The 14216-nt window shown below is 46.6% G+C and overlaps 1 protein-coding gene across 1 annotated transcript in view; it reads right to left on the bottom strand.

Annotated features, from left to right (window-relative positions):
* LOC139420378 (palmdelphin b) overlaps window positions 1-5497 on the bottom strand; it is a 36244-nt gene extending 30747 nt beyond the window's left edge. The window contains exon 1 of the mRNA XM_071170416.1: window positions 5261-5497. The gene's annotated coding sequence lies outside the window, so the exon portion shown is untranslated. The remainder of the gene's footprint in view (window positions 1-5260) is intronic.
* Between the last annotated feature and the right edge of the window lie 8719 nt (window positions 5498-14216).

Raw genomic sequence — 14216 nt, 5'->3', positions numbered from 1 at the left:
AGTTGCTATCTAGCCTGGGCTGAATACGCACAGAACTCCCTGGTGCATTCCTCACTCCATCTCACTTCTTTTCACTGTCCTCGGATACCAACCCCCCATGTTCCCATGGGAGACAGAGCCCAGAACTGTGCCTGCCATCGATGAGTGGTTTCGACAGAGCGAGCAGGTTTGGGAGACTGCAAATCGGCACCTCCATCACACTTCCCTTTCCCCGAAGCGGTTCACTGACCGGTGTCACTGACCTACTCCACTCTTTCACCCTGGGCAACGGGTGTGGCTCTCTACCCGGGACATCCGGCTTCGTGACCCCTGCAAAAAGTTCAGTCCCCAGTTCATTGGTCCCTTCAAAATAACACACCGCATCAATCCTGCCACTTACTGTCTCCAGTTGCCCCGCCATTACAGGATCTCCTTATCCTTCCATGTGTCCCTTCTCAAGCTTGTGAGGTACAGCGCTCTCCATCCTCCTGTGGCGCACCCCCTCCGTTTGACACCGGCAGTGCATCGGCTTATTCCTTCCGAGCCCTCCTTGACTCCAAGTGCCTGGGTGACATCCACTACCTGGTGGATTGGGAGAGGTACGGACCCGAAGAACGCTCCTGGGTCCCCGTCCAGGACATCCTCGACCCAGCCATGATCCTGGCTTTCCAAAGTCACTGTCCTGACCGCCCAGCTTCACGCCCCTGGGAGAGGCCCCCTGCTCAGCTTCCTAGGCTGTTAAGAGTGGGGGGGGGGGGGGGGGGGGGGGGGGGGGGGTACTGTAACGTCTGCTTCCAACTCACACCCTCAAACACCTAGATCCCCTGAACGCAGCTCACTCTCCAGATCCCAATCACCTGAATTATAATCACTTGTTCACACACCTGTATGTCATTATCACACACATGTCTTTCAGAGTGCTGGGTTTTCCTGTGAATGATCTACCTGATCTCGCAGACTACTTTACTAGCCTGCCTTTTCCCTGCCCGTACTGTTGCCCTTTTGGACCCCCTGTGTATGACCTTCTGCCTGCCCCTGGACCCAGCTACATGCCTCCTCCTGTGGTCCTTTGCAATAACCACCTGCGCTTGAAACCAGCTCTCTGTCTCCCCTTGTGTTTATTAAAGATTGCTATTAAGCTGACCCTTTTTTCGATGCACTATTGCTTAAATGTATTTTCTCTAGGAGTTAAATTCACTATTTTGAAGCATTTTGTGAATGTCAGCATCTACAATTATAGGGAATTTTATCTACATATTCCAGATATGGATTGAAATCCCCAAAATATGAGGTGAAGTGAGGAGTCTCATGTCAAATGACCAAGGAAGTTTATTTGTGTGGCAGCGAAGTTAACATTTCAGTTAGCACCTGGATTACTCAAATATCACCGTGTCCACCTTTATCTGGGCCTTGTCACTATGTCTATGAAATATAATACACCATGATACCACAAGGCTGCAGACTTCATATGCATTCCATACACACATGAACAATGCAACACGTACTGCCCAGTGTGCCTACATGTATGTGCGAGTGTGTGTGTGTGTGTGAGAGTGTTTGGTCCGCGCACATGCACGTGTGTGAAAGTAATTATTGCCATGCTCCACACTTAATTGCAGCAACATCAGACACAGACGTTCTGACGCCGACCCCTCTGTAGCCTAATAACTTCCAACATATATCAGGAACAGTTTCTTTTCTATAGCAGGTATTTCACCCATGCTTGGAGGTCGGAGTATCGCTGTTCTGCCTGATCATTAATTGCACCCACCTGGTGTCCCAGGTCTATTTGCCTGTTCTATAGCATACAACTCATATCTGGACCAGTGTTCGATTGACTCCATCATGACTTGTTTTCCCTGACCACGTGACCGGACCAGGATCAACTCTGGGCCCCAGTATCCAGTGACGGTGTAGTTCTTTCCGCTAACCTGCAGCCCTAGCCTGGGTAGGATATTAGATTGGTAATTAGGTTACCATTAGGCTACCAGATCGGTAACAGCCTAACTAGCTTTCAGATCGATGTCCTGAAAATCAGTCCAGACTAAACATATCCCACAGTGTAAGTGGGTATCAGGCGTTGACACATATAGGTATTAGGCCATTGAATTCTTCCTGACCATGTGACCTGTCAGAGATGTGCTCTATAGAATGCTATATCTGTATGTGACGATGCTACTCCGGCCTGTAATGGGAGCAGTTGAAATGCAAGCCTATAGAATTAACTATAATCACAATTATGTTGAATAATTCTATTGAATTATAGGATCTTTATGTAAAACCTGCCATACACAATGTCTATGGATCTTATTTATATAACCAGCGAATTAGACACACTGGGAAATGGAGAGAAGGCAGGAGTGGGTGGCGATATGGGACTGAAGAGGAGTGCAGTGTTAGTCACAGCTGTAACCTCACATACACTGTACTGTACATACAGTATGCTGAAATAGAGACATGTCTCCAGCATACACACACACAACCTGGAGATGGACATCCTTTGGCAAATACACACACTGGTCCATCCCTCTATCTCCCACCTACACAATCATCCAACCCACCTACACACACACGTGCACACACACGTTACCAATTGGGGAGACACACACACACAAACACACCCATGCCTCATTATTGTCCTCATAACCTGAAGCCACAGCCTACAGGAGCTGAGACAAGACAGCTAGCGTGGACAGAGAGGGAGGCTACAGAAGGTCGAGGCGGTTAGCGTCGCCCCACCTGTTGGCACTATAGCGTGCTCCTCTCTACCCTGATCCAGCCAGGCTCAAAATAGAGACCTCTCTCACAGCTGTACTGTTACCAGCAAGTCGCAGTGTGTGTGAGTGTGTGTATATGTCAGCATATGTATGTTGCGGCTTGTTTGAGGTGAAGGTTTCCAGCAGGTGACGTAGCTGCTAAGAGCACAGAGGATCTAGACAAAGCACCAGCGACATGTCACTCATGTACACACTGATCTTTAACCTCTAACCCCTTGGCCACTACTCAGCCAATCAGATACTGCAACCACAGGGAGGGAGACATCTGATGTAATACAATTGGCTAATATACAGTAATATTGGCAATGTGGTACCACTCAGTTTCCAAATATTGTTATAAATCATATCACAATGGTTAATTGTTTGTACAATAGCTATGCAGTATATGATCACATTGAAAACCTGTAACCAAAGCACACAGCTAGTCAAATGTTAAACAATAAGTTCCTTTAAATTAGAGTTTTACCCCAATTGTGAGCATACTGTTTGTCCAGTGTAGCATGGGATCATTCGAATATGTCAAGTTATCTACCGCTATAATAATCTATAATCATAGTTATATGCCTCTATAATGATGTATAACCATAGTTACATACTGACATTCTCTAATGAGATGGGTCTGCATGGTGAGAGGCCAGTTGACTCATAGAGGTCCTATAATCCACTAGAGAGGTTGATGTCATAGACCTGCAAAGCTCTAGAATGTGCAGATCATGTCAACCATGTTGGTCAATAATACATTCAATTGGAATAAATGTTAGGAGAGACATAGGCGTGTTCTATTTAATGATGTGTTCTAGCCACAATAACCTGAGCCCCAGCTATCTCAGACTGGCCACCGTCACAGTCCAGAGAGACACACCTTGTAATCTCTCATCCCTAATCTGATCACTGGATTAAGGGTTAGGGTTCCCAATCTAGCTCCTCTAGCATCTGCCTCTAGCATGGAAACTGGACATACAGAAGATATATTTACATGATCCACTGGCGATACACTGACCCATATACAGTAGCATACTGTACACTCTTAGAAAAAAGGTGTTATCTAGAATCTTAAAGGATTTTTCGGTTGTCACCATAGGATAACCCTTTGAGGAACCGTTTTTGGTTCCAGGTAGAACCCCTTTGGGTTCCATGTAGAACCCTTTCCATAGATGGTTCTACATGGAACCCAAAAGGGTTTTACCTGGAACCAAAACAGATTATCCTATAGGGACAGCCCTTTTGGAACCATTTTTCTAAGAATGTACTGTACTTAAAGGTGCAATATGCAGAAATCGCTCTGCCATTTTCTGTTTGCTAAAATTAGAATAGTTTCAGTTGATGTGACCAAATCAGCAGTCATTGTGTAGAGAATCACTGTGCCATCTAAACCAAATATATTGTCATCCATAAGCCAAATATATTGTATTTTCAGCTGTTTGAAGCTGGTGTACCAAACCGAAAGTAAAAGACTCAAAAACTGAACTTAAGAATGGGGAGCATAAAAATAGCACACATAGAACAGAACTACCGCTTCTTAGACTTGCGTTCAACGAGAATGACGTATCTATAGCTTACATTTCTATGTGAATTTGGTCGGGTTGCCCAAAAAGTTGCATATTACAGCTTCAACATGTCGTGTTAACTAGTATGAAGATACATTTACATTTACCACTGGCTGTAGACTAGGCAAGTCAGTTAAGAACACATTCTTATTTACAATGACAGCCTCATAGCTCTTTGGGCTATGAGAACAGTACCAAAATCCATGTAATAGTGTTTCTATTAAGTAATTTTCTTCACTTAACTACAGAATCTCTCTAAGGTGATGAGATTCAGTATGTGGGTGTACAGAGTAAGGAGGTGATTTGTGTGTTTGGTTGCCACATTTGCGTGTGTGTGGGTGTTAGTGTATTTGTGTCTGTGTACATGTCAAGGACAATATCCACAAAGCATGAACTAAAACGTAAAGACACTCCCATCCAGTAGTAAATGGATAGAGAAACTACTAAACTACTAAAGTGGAGAGGAACTATGTTAGTTACATCTGGTCCAGTTAGTTAGTTAGAGGGTGACTCTTCGGGCTTTCAGATTGTGTCTAGAAAGGAAAGTGTTTTTGCTTAATAATGCCCAGACCCCTTAAATTAGACTGACAGACCCCCCATGGGGAGAATCGGACAGCAGAGCACAAATGTCCAGGATTACACAGATTAAAAGATTACTCAATCAAGAGACCCCTTGGCATTATATTTTTATACCAGAAACAACAACAGTGCAGTTAGCTAGCCATCTCACGAACCAGAGAAACAGTTAGGCTGTGTTGTCTTTATATTTCAACCAAACTGAAGAACAGAATCAGGATACAGCCAGTTACAATCCTATGATGCTAACAGTATGAGCCATCCCAAAAGTCCACTCACAGCAAATATGCTGCTACTACTTCTACTAGAAACAAGCAAAAAGCCAGAAATGAACAGCCCAATAAGCACAGAAAAACGAACACAGAAAAGGTAGAAACTCACCGGTTGTGTTTGGCTGAGAAGAGAGTTGTGTGCTGTGTTGTGTGGTGTGTCAGAAGCAGAAGGAGCTCACTCTCAGCACAGCGTGTTGGAATCCTGCATCACTGTGTCTGTGAGAAGATAGCAGGTAGGCTGGGGGTTGAGATAGGGTTAGCTCTGACTAGTGGAATGCCGCTGCTCGTGCTCGCTCTCTGTCTCTCTCTCTTTCTCTCTCTCTCTCTCTCACTCCTCTCACTCTCTCACTCACTCACTCACTCTTCTCTATCTCTCTCTCTCTCTCTCTCTCTCTCTCTCTCTCTCTCTCTCTCTCAGCCCCCTCAGCTGCATATGAGCCTGCCACAGTGGAGCTACTCAACCATGTGCCTGCCAGCATACCAATGCCAAAACAATGGCTCAATTCCATACACACATGCACGCGCACACACGCGCGCACACACACACACACGCACGCACGCACGCACGCACGCACGCACGCACGCACGCACACACACACACACACACACACACACACACACAGACAGACAGACAGACAGACAGACAGACAGACAGACAGACAGACAGACAGACAGACAGACAGACAGACAGACAGACACTGTATACAATCTCAAAAACACTACTGCAACACAATGATAAATGGTACATGTTAAACCTCTTCCCTCAGTCAGTGTGAGTCTGTCCCTCACCCCTCTGTCCCTATGTTAGTGTGATCAGCTGTTCCTGCCCCTGATGGACATCCACAGACATCAGTGCTGACACACAATTAGTAAATTACTCCACTCCAAAATGAGCTACAAAAGTATCTGCTCTGCTGTGTTGTCTGAGTGTGGCCACTGACCAGACTACCATTAGTGTAGTAGGGGACCAATACAAGATGGTGTTAACCATCAGTAACACTCCTACAGTGACATAAATACCAGACTCATGGTAGTGTAACAGAACATACAGAACATAAAAAATATAAAACATTCTCCTTAAGGAAAAACAAATAAATATCACGTGATCACATGATCTTATGTGAAGTTAATGTGATAACATGTGACATGTGAATGCAACGTGTTAACATGAAGCTATACGTGAAAACATTTGAGCATGTGAAAACATGATCTCATGTGAAATAAATGTGATCAGATGGGGATGCAACATTTCAACATGGGGATACCATGAGATGACACGTGACAACATTTGAAAACTGAAAATTCTATTTTCAAATGTGAATGTTCTTCAGTTGTGAAAATGCAATTCCATATGTGAGAGGTACATTTTCACGTAAAAGTTTTTCACATGTGAAAGTGAAAATGTTATTTTCCACATGTGAAGTTTTCTACATGTGAAACTACAATGAAAACATGTTATTCTCCTCACATGTGAAAAGGTGGTGTTTAATGGTTTCACATGTGAACAATTAACCTCACATGTTTCTCTTTTGTTTTCACATGTAAACATGTCAGCTCAACATGTGAAAACTTTCACAAGTTTTTTGGAAGGGGAGTAATGAAATGGTATGGGGGTTTTCAAATCAAACTTTATTTGTCACATGCGCCGAATACAACAGGTGTAAGACCTTACCGTGAAATGCTTACAAGCCCTTAACCAACAGTGCAGTTCAAGAGAGTTAAGAAACTATTTACCAAATAAACAAAAGTAAAACATAATAAAAAAGTAACACAATAAAATTACAATGAAGAGGCTACATACAGGGGGTACCGGTACCGAGTCAATGTGCAGGGGTACAGGTTATTCAAGTTCATTTGTACATAGAGGTGGAGGTGAAGTGACTATGCATAGATAATAAACAGCGAGTAGCATCAGTGTAAAAAACGAATGGAGGGGGGGGGGGGGGGGGGGGGGGGGGTGTCAATGTAAATAATACGGGTGGCCATTTCATTAATTGTTCAGCAGTCTTATGGGTTGGGAGTATGGGAGCCTTTTGGTCCTAGACTTGGCGCTCCGGTACCGCCTGCCGTGCGGTAGCAGAGAAAACAGTCTATGACTTGGGTGACGGGAGTCTTTGACAATATTTTGGGCTTTTCTCTGACTCCGCCTAGTATATAGGTCCCGGATGGCAGGAAGCTTGGCCCCAGTGATGTACTGGGCCGTACATACTACCCTCTGTCGCGCCTTATGGTCAGATGCCGAGCAGTTGCCATACCAGGCGGTGATGTAACCGGTCAGGATGCTCTCGATGGTACCACTGTAGAACCTATTGAGGATCTGGGGACCCATGCCAAATCTTTTCAGTCTCCTGAGGGGGAAAATGTGTTTTCGTGCCCTCTTCACGACTGACTTGGTGTGTTTGGACCATGATAGTTCATTGGTGATGTGGACACAAAGGAACTTGAAACTCTCGACCCGCTCCACTACAGCCCCGTCGATGTTAATGTGGGCCTGTTCGGCCCACCTTTTCCGGTAGTCCATGATCAGCTACTTTGTCTTGCTCACATTGAGGGAGAGGTTGTTGTCCTGGCACCACACTGCCAGGTCTCTGATGTCCTCCCTATAGGCTGTCTCATTGTTGTGGGTGATCAGGCCTAACACTGTTGTGTCGTCAGCAAACTTAATGATGGTATTGGAGTTATGTTGGGCCATGCAGTCGTAAGGTGAACAGGGCGTACAGGAGGTGACTAAGCACACACCACTGAGAGGCCCCAATGTTGAGGATCAGCGTGGCAGACGTGTTGTTGACTCCCCTTACCACCTGGGGGCGGCCCGTCAAGAAGTCCAGGATCCAGTTTCAGATGGAGGTGTTTAGTCACAGGGTCCTTAGCATAGTGATTAGCTTTGTGGGCACTATTGTGTTGAACGCTGAGCTGTAGTCAATTAACAGCATTCTCACATAGGTGTTCCTTTTGACCAGGTGGAAAAGGGCAGTGGATCTGTTGAGGCGGTATGCAAATTGGAGTGGGTCTACTGTATCCAGAATGATGCTGTTGATGTGAGACATGACCAGCCTTTCAAAGCACTTCCTGGCTACCGACGTGAGTGCTATGGGGAGGTAATCATTTAGCCAGGTTACCTTCTCTTCCTTGGACACAGGGACTATGGTGGTCTGCTTGAAACATGTGGGTATTACAGACTCGGTCAGGGAGAGTTTGAAAATGTCAGTGAAGACACTTGCCAGTTGGCCCACGCATGCATGGAGCACATATCCTGGCAAGCCGTCTGGCCCCTCGGCCTTGTGAATGTGGACCTGTTTAAAGGTCTTGCTCACATCGGCTACCGAGAGCATTATCACACAGTCATCCAGAACAGCTGGTGCTCTCATGCATGCTTCAGTGTTGCTTCCTCAAAGTGAGACTAAAAGGCATTTAGTTCATCTGGTATGCTCGTGTCACTGGGTAGCTTGCAGCTGGGTTTCCCTTTGTAGTCCGTAATAGTTTTCAAGCCCTGCTACATTTGACGAGTGTCAGAACTGGTGTAGTACTATTCAGTCTTAATCCTGTTTTGACACTTTGCCTGTTTGATGGTTTGTCTGAGGGGGTGTAGCAGGATTTCTTGTCAGCTTCCAGATTAGTATCCTGCTTCTTGAAAGCGGCAGCTCTATCCATTAGTTTGATGCGGATGTTGCCTGTAATCCATGGCTTCTGGTTGGGATATGTACGTATTGTCACAGTAGGGACGACGTCGTCAACACACTTATTGATGAAGCCAATGACTGAGGTGGTATACTCCTCAATGCCATTGGATGAATCCCGGGAACCATATTCCAGTCTGTGCTAGCAAAACAGTCCTGTATCGTAGTATCAGCATCATCTGATCACTTCAGTATTGAGCGAGTCACACTACTTCCTGCTTTAGTTTTTGCTTGTCAGCAGGAATCATGAGGATATAATTATGGCCAGATTTGCCAAATGGAGGGCGAGGGAGAGCTTTATATGTGTCTCTGTGTGTCACGTTCTGACCATCGTTCATGTGTGTTTTCCTTGTTTTAGTGTTGGTCAGGACGTGAGCTGGGTGGGCATTCTATGTTGTGTGTCTGGTTTGTCTATTTCTATGTTTGGCCTGATATGGTTCTCAATCAGAGGCAGGTGTTAGTCATTGTCTCTGATTGGGAACCATATTTAGGTAGCCTGTTTGGTGTTGGGTTTTGGTGGGTAATTGTTCATGTCTTTGTTTGTTGTCACCAGATAGGCTGTTTCTGTTTTCACGTTACGTTTATTGTTTTTGTATTGATCGTGTTTCGTCTTCATTAAACATATATCAAAATTACCACGCTGCGTTTTGGTCCGACTCTCTTTCACCCGAAGAAAACCGTAACAGAATCACCCACCACAACAGGACCAAGCGGCGTGGTGACAGGCAGCGGCAGCAGGAGCTACGAAGTCTGGAGTACACGACTTGGGAAGAAATAGACAGGTGGGCGGTCGACCCAGGGAGAGTGCCGGAGCCCGCCTGGGATTCGCTAGAGCAGTGCGAAGAGGGGTATAGGAGAATGGAGTTAGAGAGACAAGCACGGCGGCGCGGACGGAAGCCCGAGAGTCAGCCCCAAAAATGTCTTGGGGGGGGGGGCTCAGGGAGAGTGTGGCAGAGTCAGGGTTCAGACCTGAGCCAACTCCCCGTGTTTATCGTGAGGAGCCAAGGAGGAGACCAGAATCAGAGCCGGTGTTGGAGGTGAGCGAAGCAGAGACTGTGAAGGAGTTAATGGGGAAATTGGAGGAGAGAGTTATGAGGGAGTTGCTGTGTTGGTGCTTTAGGTACGGAATTCGCCCGACTGAGCGTGTCGGGGATTTGATGGCACCTGGGTCAGCGCTCCATACTCGTCCTGAGGTGCGTGTTAGTCGGCTGGTGAAGATTGTGCCAGCCTCACGCACTAGGCCTCCTGTGCACCTCCCTAGCCTTGCACGTCCTGTGCCAGCCCTGCTCTCAAGATCTCCAGTACGCCTTCACGGTCCGGTCCATCCTGTGCCATCTCCACACACCAGTCCTCCGGTGGCAGCCCCCCGCACCAGGCTTCCTGTGCGTGTTCTCGGCCCAGTACCACCAGTGCCAGCACTAAGCATCAGGCCTACAGTGCGCCTCGCCTGTCCAGCGCTGCCAGAGCCTTCCTCCTCTCCAGCGCTGCTAGAGTCTCCCGCCTATCTAGCGCTGCCAGAGCCTTCCTCCTCTCCAGCGCTGCCGGAGTCTCCCGCCTGTTCAGCGCAGTTGGAGCCTTCCTCCTCTCCAGCGCTGCCGGAGTCTCCCGCCTGTTTAGCGCTGCCAGAGCCTTCCGTCTCTACAGCGCTGCCGGAGTCTCCAGTCTGCATAGAGCTGCCAGTCTGCAAGGAGCTGCCAGTCTGCAAGGAGCTGCCAGTCTGCAAGGAGCTGCCAGTCTGCAAGGAGCTGCCAGTCTGCATAGAGCTGCCAGTCTGCAAGGAGCCGCCAGAGCTGCCAGTCTGCAGGATGCCGCCAGAGCTGCCAGTCTGCAAGGAGCCGCCAGAGCTGCCAGTCTGCAAGGAGCCGCCAGAGCTGCCAGTCTGCAAGGAGCCGCCAGAGCCGCCAGTCAGCATGGAGCAGCCAGAGCCGCCAGTCAGCATGGAGCAGCCAGGGCCGCCAGTCAGCATGGAGCAGCCAGGGCCGCCAGTCAGCATGGAGCAGCCAGAGCCGCCAGTCAGCATGGAGCAGCCAGAGCCGCCAGTCAGCATGGAGCAGCCAGAGTCGCCAGTCAGCATGAAGCAGCCAGAGCTGCCAGTCAGCATGGAGCAGCCAGAGCTGCCAGTCAGCCAGGATCTTCCAGATCCGCCAGTCAGCCAGGATCCGCCAGTCAGCCGGGATCTGCCAAAACTGCCAGTCAGCCAGGATCTGCCAGAACTGCCAGCCAGCCGGGATCTGCCTGGGCTTCCTCTCAGTGCTGAGCTTCCTCTCAGTGCTGAGCTTCCTCTCAGTGCTGAGCTTCCCCTCAGTCCCGAGCTTCCTCTCAGTCTCGAGCTTCCTCTCAGTCCCAAGCTACCCCTCAGTCCGAGCTTCCCCTCAGTCCCGAGCTACCCCTCAGTCCCGAGCTACCCCTCAGTCCCGAGCTTCCCCTCAGTCCCGAGCTTCCCCTCAGTCCCGAGCTACCTCAGTCCCGAGCTGCCCCTCAGTCCAGTGGGGCCCTTGGTGAGGACTACTAGGCCAAGGTCGGCGGTGAGGGTCGCCTATCTAGGGACGCTAAGGAGGTGGACTAAGACAATTATGGAGTGGGGTCCACGTCCAGCGCCAGAGCCGCCACCGCGGACAGATGCCCACCCACACCCTCCCCTATAGGTTTAGGTTGTGCGTTCGGAGTCCGCACCTTGGAGGGGGGGTACTGTCACGTTCTGACCATCGTTCGTGTGTGTTTTCCGACTCTCTTTCACCCGAAGAAAACCGTAACACTGTGTGTGGAGTAAAGATGGTCTAGAGTTGTGTTTTTCCTCTGGTTGCATCTAGAAATTAGGTAAAACAGATTTAAGTTTGCCTGCATTAAAGTCCCCGGCCACTAGGAGCGCCACTTCTGGATGAGCATTTTCTTGTTTGCTTATGGTCTTCTACAGCTAGTTGAGTGCGGTCTTACTGCCAGCATTGGTTTGTGGTGGTAAATAGACGGCTATGAATAATATAGATGAGTATATTATGTACTCTCTTGGTAGATAGTATGGTCTACAGCTTTTCATAAGGTACTCTACCTCAGGCGAGCAATACCTCAAGACTTCTTTAATATTAGACATTATTAATAATAATATTAGGCACACACTCACGGCCCTCGTCTTTCTCCGTCTTTTCTTCACGCAAATTACGGGGATTGGGCCGGTTCCTTGAGAAAGCAATAGATCCTTTGCGGTGGACTCATTAAAGAAAAAAATCTTAGTCCAGTTTGAGGTGAGTAATCGCTGTTCTGATGTCCAGAAGTACATTTTGGTATTAAGAGACGGTAGCATGAACATTATGTACAAAATAAGTTCAAAATAAGTTACAGACAACGCGAAAAAACAAACAAAATAGCACAATAACACAGGCACACATAAAACAGCAGCCATCCCCTCCAGCACCATTATACAATATTCCCCACAATATTTTAAGGTAAGTGATATGCTGTTTAGCTTTTTTTAAAAGTGTAAAAATCTTTAACCAATTTGACATGATACCTTAGTGCTGAACATGTACAATATAACTCCCCGTGGGATTTCACCTCACAACCTCTGGATTTGGGATAAACTGATCTTCCTGCTGCATCACAAAGTCAATAGCATTCTCAGAAGTTCTCTCCACATTCATTACCTATAATACATCTCTGCGCTTAGCAAAAGAGTGACATCTGCACTGCTATTTTAGTTATCAGTTAATCTGACTAATCTGACTATTCTCTCATCATTGATTTAATTGACTTATTTCAGCAATTTGAGGGTTTTCTGTATAATTGTCAAATGGTGGAGAATATATTCATGTTTTATCCGAGAATTACTTTGAAGTCCAAAGTGTAGGAATGCATGTGAAATCAGTTATTGACACAGAAATGGTAGTGTAGCAGGAAGATTGGAATGCTGTCAACCAAGAGGTTGAGAGTTCACATCCCATTTTAACCTCTTCACATATTGAATAATAAATACTGTAAAAATGAACATACTCAATGTAACCAAATATGTAAGTTGAAAACTGTGTTATGTTTCAAGGACATCCTAATGACTGATTTTTGTTTGCAGGGCATCACCTGTGAAATCTCATGTGAAAAATATACTCTTGATATCATCACATTTGAAGTGTTCCAAAACCACATGGTTTCACACGATTTCACATGTCAAATCAAATGAAATCGGTACCGAGTCAGTGTACAGGGGTACAGGCTAGTTGAGGCAATCTGTATATGTAGGTGGGGCTGATGTGAAAGGTTATGTGATCACAAGTGAAAATCCACATGTGAAACGTCATATAAAATATCATCATGTGAAGTGTTCGAAAACCACATAGTTTCACACGATTTCACGTGAAATTTTGCATGTGAAATACAATTTTACATGTGCAAAACATCTGGTAATTTCACACATGAAATCATGTGATTTTCCACGTGAAATTATGTGGGTTTTCTGTAAGGGTAAAATGTTTTTGAATCGGCCAGTAAATGTTGGACACGCTGCCCACAACTACACCTACAGTCAGTGTTAACACAAACTGTTCACTGCTAACTGATCTGCCTTCACCAATAATCTTGTTATACCAGTTGAGCAATTTTACATATAAACTCTTGTTCACAGAGTGCAATACTCAACACCACATCCACACATCGTTCACACTAACTACAGCTCTGGGAGCCTCAGGCAGATATAAATGTATCCATGGCAACCAGCTGAACCGTCTCCAACTCACTCTTCTAGCTCTAATCTAAAGATAGGTCCTGCACATAGCTAGCTCCTCTCACAAGCTAACACTACAGAGAAGAAATGATCCTAGTAAATCATCCACTTATTTTGACATGGAGAAATGCTTATTGGATTTACTCTTGATGGTGTGTTACAATAAGTAAGCAATATATTATTATGTAACAGTAAGCATTTCGTGTCCTAAGGCGAGAGACCCAGAAGTGTAGTTTGTTTCCAGTACAAAATCTTCACAAATTGAACACAAAAGTTTCAACAAGTCAGTGTGTGGGTTTAAGACAAGTTGTTGACTAAGGATGGATGACAGTGTCCGCATACCCTCTGATGATGTCACACTCTAGGAGGAGGTCGTTGCTGATCTAGCTCTCACCAGAGCCTCACATGCCTGAGGGCCTTAGCTAAGAGGGACAGAATGCACCAACAGGTTGCAGGCTGGTCACCACCACCCACACACACACAGATGAGGGAGAGGACACATTGCTGAGGGCAGACAGGCAGTCAGGGAGAGAGAAAGGCAGGCAGGAAGAGAGACAGCCAAAGAGATGGCAAGATAGGGAGAAAGGTCAGACATTCTGGAAGGCAGAGAGACAGGTAGTAAGTGTAACAACAGGGAGAGAGACAGGCAGGCAGATGGAGACCGGCAGGCAGAGAAGGAA

This window comes from Oncorhynchus clarkii, chromosome 11 (assembly GCF_045791955.1).
Source record: "Oncorhynchus clarkii lewisi isolate Uvic-CL-2024 chromosome 11, UVic_Ocla_1.0, whole genome shotgun sequence".
Lineage (NCBI taxonomy): Eukaryota > Metazoa > Chordata > Actinopteri > Salmoniformes > Salmonidae > Oncorhynchus > Oncorhynchus clarkii.
Note: the sequence above shows the minus strand (reverse complement) of the source record. Positions and strands in the feature narration are given on the sequence as shown.